General features: G+C 40.1%; 1 protein-coding gene across 1 annotated transcript in view; it reads right to left on the bottom strand.

Annotated features, from left to right (window-relative positions):
- Positions 1-4,337, bottom strand: part of LOC101847020 (phospholipase A and acyltransferase 2) — a gene marked incomplete at its 3' end in the record, with an annotated part of 12,497 nt that extends 8,160 nt beyond the window's left edge. Inside the window, 1 exon segment of the mRNA XM_013079273.2 lies at positions 4,032-4,337.
- Between the last annotated feature and the right edge of the window lie 7,974 nt (positions 4,338-12,311).

The raw sequence follows: 12,311 nt of genomic DNA, 5'->3' as shown, positions 1-12,311 counted from the left end.
ATTACATTGTTCGCTTATAATGATTATATAAAAATAATATGACATTTATATCGCGCAAATTCGTGAAACGATCATTGTTCTATGCGCATGCATAATATTCTTTTAAAACATGCATACACACATACATGCGCATAATATATGCACTAAAAAATAATAGTATTAGAGTAAATCATTCAAGCGAAATATTGCATACACTCTTTCTAACTAAATAAGGAAACAATTATTGAGACTCATGTCAATGACAAAAAGCGCCTTAATTACAAATAAAACAAGTGACAGTGGAATTCTGATAAAGTCAACACCCCGGACAGAAAAAAAGTGTTGACTTTGAGCAAGCTTGACTTTATCCATTGAACTACTGGCCATCGAAAATTGAAGATGACAGCTACAAAATTACAAGGTACCGAGTAATAAACAAGATGTAATCTCAATTTCAGGGAGTATAATTCTGAAGTTGTCTCCAAAACAAGAGATAATGAAAGAACAAAGTAATTGGAGGTGTGTACACCACTAGCTCAGGCGAAATATCTCTTCTTAAATGAATTTATCTTGGGATTTAGCGCCAAATTGTTGACTTTACGCAAGCGTAACTCTCAAGCTGTATCAGAAACATAATTAGATCATTAGATCTACTTAATATTACTTAATCAAAGAAGGTAAAAAACGGGACCACAGTGAGATGTTGACTATAAGCAAGAGTTGACTTTAAGCAAGTTGACTTTATCAGGATTCCACTGTATCTGTTATTACTGATCATTATGCTGAAAACAAAAGGTGAAATTAGTTATCATCAACAAGGGCAGTGTTCATTATTATGTCAAAAATATTTTTTCACCCCACAAAAGTGGAATATTACATTAGTTCAAGACCCCCCCCCCTTTTTCTAACACTTTTCTTACAGGAGACAAAGACACCCCCCCTCCCAGACGTAAGATTATATTTGAACGGCCCCTAAGGTAAAAACCGGTGCTCCGTATCAACTACCGACTTCCCGAGAGACGGACGACAAACGGTCGGGCGGTTTCTGGTTTGGTGAACTCGTGGCCCACACTAGTGCGTTCACACAGAAATGTCGGACGGCCGACCGATAACTTTACTTATCTTTGTTTATTCATATTTTATTAATGTAATTTTGCTTTTCCGTCCTCTTGTATAGTAGTAATACCTGGTGCCTATTGCGGATCGGATCGGGTTGGGCAGTGCATATCTCGTAACGAATAGACCCCTCCCTTGTCATGTCAAATTTGACAAGAATAGAAAACTATGACCGACACACGTCTTACTGAACACAAAAATAACCATTCACAACACAACCATTTCATTTGAATAAACGGCTTCAAGTGCCGATTGTCACATATTGCGGTTGTTGTATTGAGAGGTTCCTGAACAAAATCCATCACAATTCCCAAAACTGCAGTAAATAGAGCCTTGTCTAACACCGAAGGCCAATTTGTTTCAAAAGGTGTGCAGAGGTCTCTTTCAACCAGAACGCAGAAGCTCTCCTTGGTGTGCAGTTATTGTATACAATTTATTATTCTCGCATTCTTCAAATTTAACCTAAGAGAAAATACTCCAGAGCTGTCAATGCTCAATCATAACGGCTGTCAATTATTACAAAAATAACAGAAAGGGTTCTCAACTTGCGACAGCAAAGTTTGTAGATCTAGCAAAATTCCGTAGAGTCGAAATATAACTTTTGTGGTGTCTTCAGCCAGCAAGCAGTTAATGTCACTGTTTGTGAGGACTTTAGCCAGTAGGGAGAAATGCCAATGTTTGTGAGGGCTTCAGCCAATAAGGAGGAATGCTACTGTTTGGGATGGCCACAGCAACAACCAACAACATTTTAATAGAAATACCACTGGTTTTTGTGGCTAGAGCCAGAAAGACATTAGTTCTTCTGTTGTCATTGTCAACGCACCACATAACACTGGCTACTGTTAAGTTAGCTTGATGTGTTATAGAAAATCTAAAAGTAAGAATTAGATTTTGTCTATTTGATTTTTATTGTAGGCATGTCAAGGAACTGCTTACCTTGTGTGTTACGTGCAGAAAGAAGTGGCTCTGACCAAAAATTGTTAGCTGAAGCTTATTCAAAGGGTCGTCGATAGGGCTTAGCATAATAACATCATCATGGTGTCATGCACGAACAACCATTTTAATGCATTATAAATTACCAGAAATAGACTAGATTACTGTTAGGCTGCCGTCTTCTTCAGCGCGAGCTGTTTGCCGAATTTGTTTAACGGGAATTCCTGTCATGACCCTGGCTTCGGCGCTGACCAAAGTGTTATGATATAGTACTAATATAACCAAAAGATAGCACTAAAGCTGGAGGCAGCGACGTCATTCACATGAACAAACGTGAACTGCGTATCGTGTGCCCACTCTGGGACGCTGAGCGTTGAAGGATAGAACATTAAACTGTGACCACTTTCCGAGACTCGCGTGGAGACGTCTGGACGGGCTTAAGAGGAAATCTACAAGCTTAAGCTTGCACTGAAATGTGGGATCCTAGGGAGTAGGGACAACAGTATCAAAAGCAACTGCAACACCCACCATGACAACTGCAATGGTAACAATACATTTTTAAAAAATTTTAAAAAACTTTTGGTACGAAAAGTTGGTCTCATGAATTGTTTCTTTGTCTACATTGGTATGTTTTGATCGGTATTTATCTTTGTCGAGATAACAAACAATAACAACTGATAACATGACAACAAATAACAACTGATAACAACAAAATAACGACAAAAACCAACACAAACTTCCTAATTCAGTTGTCTACATTGATACAACAACTGATACATGTAGCAACAAATTATAACAACGCCCCCTGGGGCGGTGCCACTGACTGAAGTGTCTTAAGGCTATTCTCAGGGGGGGGGGCATTTCTCGCTCTAATGCTCAGTAGAATTGTAAATGGGCTGATCCAACAATGTCATGTTCATAACTGTGCCTGAACTAAAACAGGGAACTGCTGCTTTTTCTTTCCTAATCCTTACTATTGTCATTTTCTTCTACTTCTTTTGCATGTTTGTCACTCTTGTGACCCGCTGTTTTCGGGGTGCCTTGATAGCTGAAGCAGACTTTGTGCTGGTGAAGCTAGAGAGGTAAGCAGAGTAAGTCTGATTCCCTGTAAGGATTTCTCTGCTGACATCCACCCCTTGGTGCTCATATGACCATAATATGCAGTTGCGAGCGCCGTAAAACCTCCACTAAAACAAAACAAATAAGAACTAATAACAACAAATAACAACCGATTAAAACAAAATGTTGACAAATATCATCACAAACGTGCTCACACAAGGTGATCAATCCAATGTAACTTTTTAACAATGATATTTACGTTGTCACACAATACTGTATGACAGGACAACGAATGGTGATGACCTGATTACATACAACAGGACGTACCGGTACTGAAACTACAAGATTTAGGCTATACAATCGTGCAGGGAAATTATATTTTTAATCTATTAATAAATTTAATTTTAAAGTCTCAAAATCTCATGTCATTCACGTTGGTGAGAAAAAAAAGATATATGAAGAGACAGGATTACGCCATGAAGATTTGCAATGAAGTGCAGTCAATAGGTAGGCTACTTGTGAAACTGAAAAGGGTTTGGGTGTCACATTTGACAATAGACTTTCTTTTGATCCATATATAAGAATTGTACAAAAGGCGAACCAAATGTTAGGTATTATTATTATATTAAAAGAACACTTTTTTTATTTGGATAATCATACACGTCTAAAGCTTTACAAGGCTTTTGTAAGAACACGTTTAGAGTACGCCAGTGGTCGTGTTGATATCTTCAATTCCAGCTCTTTCCAATACTTCAATGTGTGTTACTTAGACGTAATATTTTAGGAGGCCCTATAGGCTGCAGTTTTTTTCACAAGGTCATCAATAATACTTAGCAAACGAGACGTTACGCACCAGCAGTTAAGTCCAGTGGGAATTTGATTTAGTTTATTTGATTCAAATTAATCATAAGTATGTCAAGGAACTGCTTAAGACAAGATCTTACCTTGTGTATTACGTGAAGGAGTCTGTGACTGTGACAAAATGTTTTAGCTGCAGCTTATTAATAGTCCAACGGGTCGTCGTTTAATCTCCGCATGACACGACACGGCGCGCCTACGGTGGAGCTTCAGGTAACGGCGGGGGTTTCCATCGAGTCGTGCTGGGCGATTTTACTAATGGTTAAACATGTACAAGGCGATTTCTTTAGAATGAACTCTTTTCTTCGAATTTGTCTAACGGGAATTCCCGTCATAACACTGGCTTTTGTGCTGACTCACTAGCGGTATATTATAGCGTACCAGGTGAAAGATATCTTATGACGCATTTCGAACAATTGCATTTTTATTGCATTTTATGATATAAACATCATTTCTGAACAACTTGCTTTTAACATTAAAAGATAGGTTCAGTACTTTGTGAGATCTGGTTAACATTGTCAGGTAGGGTGCGGAAACTAAGTTTAGAGAAAATTTGCTTCAAAGTTTCCCTTAGAAGTGGTCCGAGTTCTACGTCTAATGAATATCGATCGATCAGCAAACTGTGTTGTTTGACTCCAAAACATTTGACCACACAGTTACTGCGCAATATGCAGCTTTTAGAAACCGCTTCGGACAGTTTTAAAGTGTCATTGATACATTTATGAAGCAAATTCAAGGTCAATTAGTGATTGGAACTTGAAATTTCGCAAAACTGACTTGGCTTTGCTCACGAAGTGTAGGAGGATACGTGTACGCGCGAACCTCCCCCCCCCCCCCCCCCCCCCCTTTCCTTTACTATGTTATTGTAGGAGAGAGCGGGTAGGCCTTGGACTCGGGGAGACTTCGGACTCGTCGATTCTCGCTAAACAATTGATAGTACATATTATAATTTGTCACTGGATCACATAATGTGTGACGTGAGGTTTAGGTTTCCCGTATTTTGCCGCATTACTGAGCAAAACCTTGCATGTAATGTGAAGGAAAGTGTGTTTTTAACAGGGGTGTATCTTAGTTTTCATACCTCATTCTGTAAGGTTAACACGTCATAATAGCGCACCGATCCTTTCACAAAGCTATCAGGGGCGGCTCACCCACAGAGCACGGTCGTGCACTGCCGCCCAAAAATGTTAATGACTACAACACCCACAAAGAGACTATAAAATAACCTTTTATATCCCCTATCTAATCACTTTTCTAATCAAGTTCCATGATCGGTCATTAGCTATGTACTCATATATGTGCTTTGGGGTGTCTTGTCATATGCCAAATTCGTAAGATTAAACCTAGCTGTCATGACCTACGATTCATGAACATGTTTTGGGGGCTTTATGTATTCTTACCCCCTTGTAGGGAGACTTCATACAGGGGGTGGGTGACTTTGTACACTGTCCGAAGTTTCTCGACGACTTATGTAAGAGTAGCTGGAATAACAGTTACAGGGTTACAATGAAAATGACATTTTAAAAACGTATTCTTGGTTTGTTGTTATATTATTTCCTTGACTGCACCCTCGTGAAGAATACATATAGCCCTCAAAAGAAAAAGGCCTTTTAGTTCACAAAAATAAACTCGCCATGCATACATTTGTCAACGACTCATTATCTTTAAGTCGTGCAGAAGCTATGTACATTGTGGAGAACTCTATTCTGAAAGCCCATTTAAAACGTTTTAAGATGTTGGTTGGTATTAGTCTATTAGAGACACTCGTTTACAATTGCACTAATTTTTTTATGATCCTCTGACGAAAAAAGAACCTCATGGAGTAGTTGATAAAATGTTGAAGGATGTTTTTCTAACCCGACGTTTGTTATACATCCCATTTCATGACGGACAATAAAATCCTGCCAGAAATATGGCATATGAACAAAATCAACACGAAAAGACTGGCTTTCTGGGTTCTGGTTTGAAAGTGGCGCCCTTCCCCGTGGAACCTAAAGAACGTAACTTTGTTGTCATAGAACTTGGTATTATTGGGAAGTGTATTCTCTTCGTTGGGAAAATGGTATCAGAGAAAGACGAAGAGGGGGACTTTGAGTGTCTCTCCCCTAGAAAATCTTATATAAGAAAGCAATGCTTTCATCTTTCCACCTGTGGAAGATCTGGCCATTGCAAAATGAGGCCAGTTCATTTTCCTCCGATTCGACGCTCAATAAACAGGTAAAAAAAAAGCTCTTATACACTTGCCGTTAGAATGGTATCCGTTAATATTTCTGTTCTCATAGCAACTTCCAGTGCGTTAGAATTTCGTCTTCAAAACCTCTGAGAAAGTGCAACACTTGAAGCTCATTTTAAAAAGAAAATTCTGATGCACTGTTTTTAATCTGCAGATTTTGTTTCCCTTAGCTGTTTTGATTCAGTTGTGGTATAATGGTTCCCGGAACATCATAACAGATAGGTCATTTGAGATGGTGCATCACCGACTTTACGTCCTTCTCCGTCAGGGTGTGACAGGAAGCCATGAAAACTCCTCAAACAGCCCATATTCATGAACACACAGTTTTGAATTCAAACTAGAGATCATCGCTCAGAGAGCTAGAGAAATAACGATAGATATAAATGGTTTAGCAAATGGAGAACTTTTATGAATGCTGTGCTCTCACCGATTCCAGACGTTGACAGACTCGGAAACTAACGTGAAAAAGAATACTTTTTATCTCTGTGTATCGGGTCAGACAAACAAACTTTGAGAGCTCTATACCTGGGTTATGTCCGATCTTCCCTGGAATACAGCAATAGCCTACTCACTATGTGCAGTACAACTACTTGCAACACCCTTGACAAGGTCCAAAACAATGCCCTTCGTTTTATAAATGGCGGCATGAGATCCACACCTACCGCCGCGTGCGAAATCCTTGCAAATGTTGAACCCCTGGGAATCCGCAGAGATAGAGCAGTTTTGGAGCTACATGAAAGAACTAAAAGAATGTGCCCCAACCACCCAAACAGGAAATTAGTAGAAACATGGAAACCAAAGAAACGAATTCAACAAAAGTCAATCATGCATCACATCACAGAACTAATGGAGAGCCACCATCTACCACAAAATCGAAAAGAAACCAAAAGAGTCAACCAAAACATCCCTCCCCACCTTTCTTTAAAAAAGCCAATCATTACAACATCTCTCAAAGACAAGAGCACAAAATCTTCAGACCCAGTGACGCTGATGCTTGCATCACATCAAACAATCGACAGCTATTCAGATGACTGGATACACGTCTATACGGACGGCTCAGCATTCAAAGGCACAACCAAAGCCGGATATGGAATACTAATACAGTGCCCAGATGGAAGTTTCAATGAGATCTCTGCAGCCTGTGGAGAGAAATGCAGCAACTACGATGCAGAAATGATGGCAATTGAAACAGCAATGTACCATCTCCGCACAGTTTTTGACACTCATCCTGGAAAAGCACAGAGTATTGTGATTTTCTCTGACTCACTATCAGTATTACAAGCCATAGAAAATGACCATCACCTAAACCAAGATTTGACCCATATACTGTTTGGATCCCATCATCTGATAACATTCTGTGGCATCAACCTAGTAATGCAGTGGGTCCCCGGACACTCAGACATACCTGGAAATGACAGAGCAGACACACTCGCCAAACGGGGATCTAGACAGGAACAACCCAACATTCCAACTTCATATAACACTGCAAAACAAATCATCAAAAGCAACAACAAACAAGATTGGATAAACAGATGGGCCCTGGGAAAGACAGGCAGAGCGGTTTTCAAACATATGACCACAACAAAAAGGAATGACAATATCAACCGCCTTCAGAGAAAGAAACAGACCACGATCTTCCGCCTACGAACAGAACATATACAGCTCAACTTCCACTTGAACAGAATAAACCCGGAACTTCCCCCAATGTGTCCCTTGTGTGACTATGCATATGAGACTGTGGATCATCACCTGTTCCACTGTACAGCCCTAAATGACATCAGAGCTACCCTTCTCCCTCCGAGACCTAACATCGACAACACACTCTATGGAACATTACAGCAACTGCAGCAGACCTGCACTTATCACTACATGGCATTGGACAGAAGGGCGAGAGCCCAGCTGTTGCTGGATCGATAACAACAACAACAACATCTCTGTGTATCACAGCAAATATTAGCTTGTTATTAGGGGCATCACTGAGCTCTGTTTTAAAATGATAAGGACCAAGTTAACACGTAAAAATGTGCATAAAATCGGACAGATTTAAAGATATGGTTGAATAACTGTTTTCTACGATTTCCAGTGAGTAAAATACATTTTCACACCTCAAACAAGAAATGAAAGTATAGATGTATGCTGAATCGAAGTTTTGCTTCTCAAAATAATATTTGATACAGGAAACACACTGTCCAAAGTCACCCCTCTTCGCCCGAAGTTTCCCCCACGTTAGATGTCTCCCGCAGAGTAGGGTGGTTTCAGACATCTTAGGGTACCTCAGATGTGATACTCTGGCGGTAAAATGTTATGGTGCACGAAGTTGATATCGGAAGTGGTGATGCCCAAATGGCTAACAATAATAAAGTGAAACCTTTTACTTAAGCTTAAATTGTTCCTGAAGCGAGCGGTGGAGCCAAACGTAAAAAGTGTCCGAAGCGTCCCCGCCCTCCTCTTTTCGCGCGCGCTAAACACCGCTCAAAGGGATACAAGCTGACTTGAATTTTGATAAAAATAAATATTAAGCGGTTGATTTTTATGAATGCGTGGAAGAAGTCTTTGTCAATGGAAATACTAGGAATTTTGAAGAGTGACTTTGTTGCTTAGCTTTGCTCTTGAAGTGGAATAGGGTACAAATTCTCACAACTTTCCACCCTTCATTACTGTTTTGCAGCACACGTGCTAACTTTCAAGCTCGAGATAAGTAACAAGACGATATAAATTTTGGTATGCAATGTGATTGTGTGATTGGGGGCGTGGGTGTTAATCAATGAGTCCTACAAATCTTGTGCAAATAGGCTCTGACAGTAAATGTTTTCGCGAAATCTCTGTTATTAAATAAGACAACTCGTGCCAAAGAAAATCTTCAAAAATACATTTCTAGCGTAGGATTAACACAAAGCCCTGTAAACATTGGTAGATGAATGGCAAAAGAATACGTTTTAATGGAACTCAACTTTCGTAAAAAATCGATTTTTGACCTTTGGTGCCCTGTATCTCAGTTGGAGCAAATGCGTCATACGGCACCTTTCACCAAGCACTTTTATTGTATATTCGATTCCTGCCTGGAAAGTTGGGTTGTTTGTTTGTCTTTTTTTTGGGGGGGGGGGGGTGTTTACAAAATATTTCAGTTTGTCTGCTGGGATGTTGCATTCCTCTCAACCCGGCTTGGCCCTGACAGGTAGGGTAGGGTGAAGAAGCCCGCCTTCTAAATTATCTAAATTGTTTCACTGGGGTGTAAGCATCCACAATTACTCGTACAAAATTCTAATTTAAAAACAACAACAAACCCAAACACTGTTCTGCCATGACTAGCCATGCAGCACATAATTGTTGTGACATACTATCTTTAGACGCATGAGCATGCCCACAGAACTGTACATCCGAGGTTTCCTCATTAAAATTTTCTGGTCAAAAGCCTCAAGGGACTTTGTGTTTGTCGGTTTGTTATTGACGAAGGGGAGGGGGGGGGGGATGTAGACCAATACAGCACATTGACATACATTATCGTATGTTGTGAAGGATTGAGCCTGCTGTCCAAAGAGGATCTAGATATATTATTATAGTTAAGTCCTGAGTGTAGTGTGTATTACTGTAGTCTGAATATCTCCGACTGGCACATGTGTTGTAATGGTTCCACTTTTTGCCTGTATTCTCAAACGACGTGAGTTCGATTTATACTCGGAGACTGCCCCCCCCCCCGAAGAAATGAACAAACAAACTAACAAACAAACAAATAAACAAACAAAAAGTGTCCTAATCAGGCAATTTCCGTCCGGTCCGAATCTGTAGCCTGCAATCTAAATTATGTCAACGGGGGCGTAACACATTCTACTCCGTCCCTGATCTCAAGGCCTGTTCCCGACAGCCATAAACTTTTCCTTATGATTGTATTTATTTTCTGCGTCCCCATTGATACATTTTAGATTATAGGAGGTAGACTGCATCGACCGCGTCCGAAAGGACCAACCCGGGATGAATGAGTTACTTCATCGCAGCAGAAAGGCGGAAGTACACTGTACTCTGTAAAATATAATTCTCCCCTCGGGAGTCGAACTCACATCCTTTGTTGTAGAGCTTTGACAAGCAGTGGTGTTGGGCCTAACCGTTACACTGCAGATGTCGGTCTTAAATGCTCAGATCACACGTCAAATGAGGAAATGTTATAATTGCCTTGTACCCTGCACAGCAACAACAACAAAAAAAGCGTAACTACACTGAGCCATCTTCATTAAGTTTATTTTGTACAAATAATAAATAATGAAACAGCATAATTCACCATAAACGAGACATTCATTTACACACAATCCCTGAGAAGAATTTCTTTTGGGAGGTATTTGTTCCATCCAGAAGGTAAACATTATGTATGCATAAAGCAATGACAACATAAATTACCTTTCCCCAGGAGGGTAGAGCTACATAAAAGCTGTATTTACACTTCCTTTTAGTTAAGTAATCAGTGTTGGCCTCTGGCTCGTTCGTACTTCTTTTGTTTACTCTCCATCCTTTTTGTCTCTTGTCTGAACGAAAGGAAATGTACTGTGTCGATACGCTTCTCTTGTCACAAATTGAATACCCCCACACACACAACAAAATGGATCTATGAACAGATACGATGCAATTTCCAACAACCCCCCCCCCCAACCCCCACACCTTTTTTTTAAATTAAAAAAAAAAATACGCTAACGGGTAGAAGCGAAGAGAGATGGATGGGATGAGGATGGAGCCAGCGGATAGGGATAGTTGGAGCTCTAGAAAACGAAAATACGTAGATCCGGAGCACCGGGAGAACAGCGACTCTGCTTTTAAAAACGGGAAAAAATTATTCCGGGGAACAGCGACTGTGCTGAGCGAATACATCCTCTTGATGGTATTGATCCAAAGATAGTACATAACAAGATGGGCCACTCAGCCAAAAAAGTGTCCGCAGGAAGTTCGCTCTTTGCTTCAGATGGCGCTGCAGTCTGTTTTGCGGCTCTCTTTCGTTTTTCCAGAAGAAGAATAGGAATAGCACCTCCTTGCGTGCGCAGATCGACTGCTGTTCATCAGCAGTTCGGGTTCGTTCAGTGTGGAGTTTTAGGTTTTTAAAAATTTTAATGACCTCTCGCCTTTCATTCTAAAGTCAAATTAAACAAAGAAAACAATCACCCTTTCCTCCGGAAGAGGTTTTTTGTCTGCGTAACCATTTAAAAAAAGCTTTCTTCCAAAATTTATTCAAAAACTTGCTAGTTTCACTTTTATCTTTTAAACTCAAGTAAGGTAACTCTGTTCGCAAAGGGTGCGCTTTAGCGAAGAGGGCGCCACCAAATTTTGAGGACACTTTTTTAATTGGCTCAAAGAGAGAAGTGGCCCCTCTTGTTATGTAGACTCTTTGATTGATCATGGTATCGATGCGGCCTGCTGACGACAGAAATTTCGTTTACAAATTTATTATATGCTACGTTCTATCGTAAAAAATAATATATAATTCGGAACCGCCGTATCAAAATTGAGAAGTAGTTCGAGAGTGACTCTTTTTCCTGTTGGATTTAGAAGATCACCAAAAAAGTATTTTGCTTTGTTTTGTTTTACCACGATTGGATCTTGTAGAATTTTCTTACCACATAGAGTCAAAGAAGACGAACAATACTGTCAGTTGCAGAATTTTTTAAATAATTATCACCGCTAAAAAATCTATTTCATTTTCGGGATCAGCGTATCAAAATAAGCCCAGTGACTCGCGTAGAACTGATATGATGCCATATTTAAACTTTAGCATACTTCGTTTTTGATTGCCAATTACGAATCTGTACATCTATGATCCGAAGTCATGTATCAAGGTCACCCGTTCGATGTGTATCTGACGTCACAGCTGCTAGACCTAGGCCTACACACTGCACAGTCACTGTACAGAATACGGAATGGCGACTTGGTAGTAAGACACTGTTGTTATCTTTTTTGAAATGTAGCGGCCTACAGATCCCAAGAATGTCTGAAGACGATTAAGTCCAGAGACATCCATAACATGAACTTGTTATTTTGCAAACAATTTAATCAAGATACAACCAAAGACTCCCCCCCCCCCCCCGCACACACACAACCCCCCCCCCCCTCTCACCTCACAAGAACAAGGCGGGTGGATCCATTTCAGTAAGCCAGT

The sequence above is a fragment of the Aplysia californica genome, unplaced genomic scaffold, assembly GCF_000002075.1.
Source record: "Aplysia californica isolate F4 #8 unplaced genomic scaffold, AplCal3.0 scaffold00046, whole genome shotgun sequence".
NCBI lineage: Eukaryota > Metazoa > Mollusca > Gastropoda > Aplysiida > Aplysiidae > Aplysia > Aplysia californica.
This window is presented reverse-complemented; position numbering and strand designations above follow the sequence as displayed.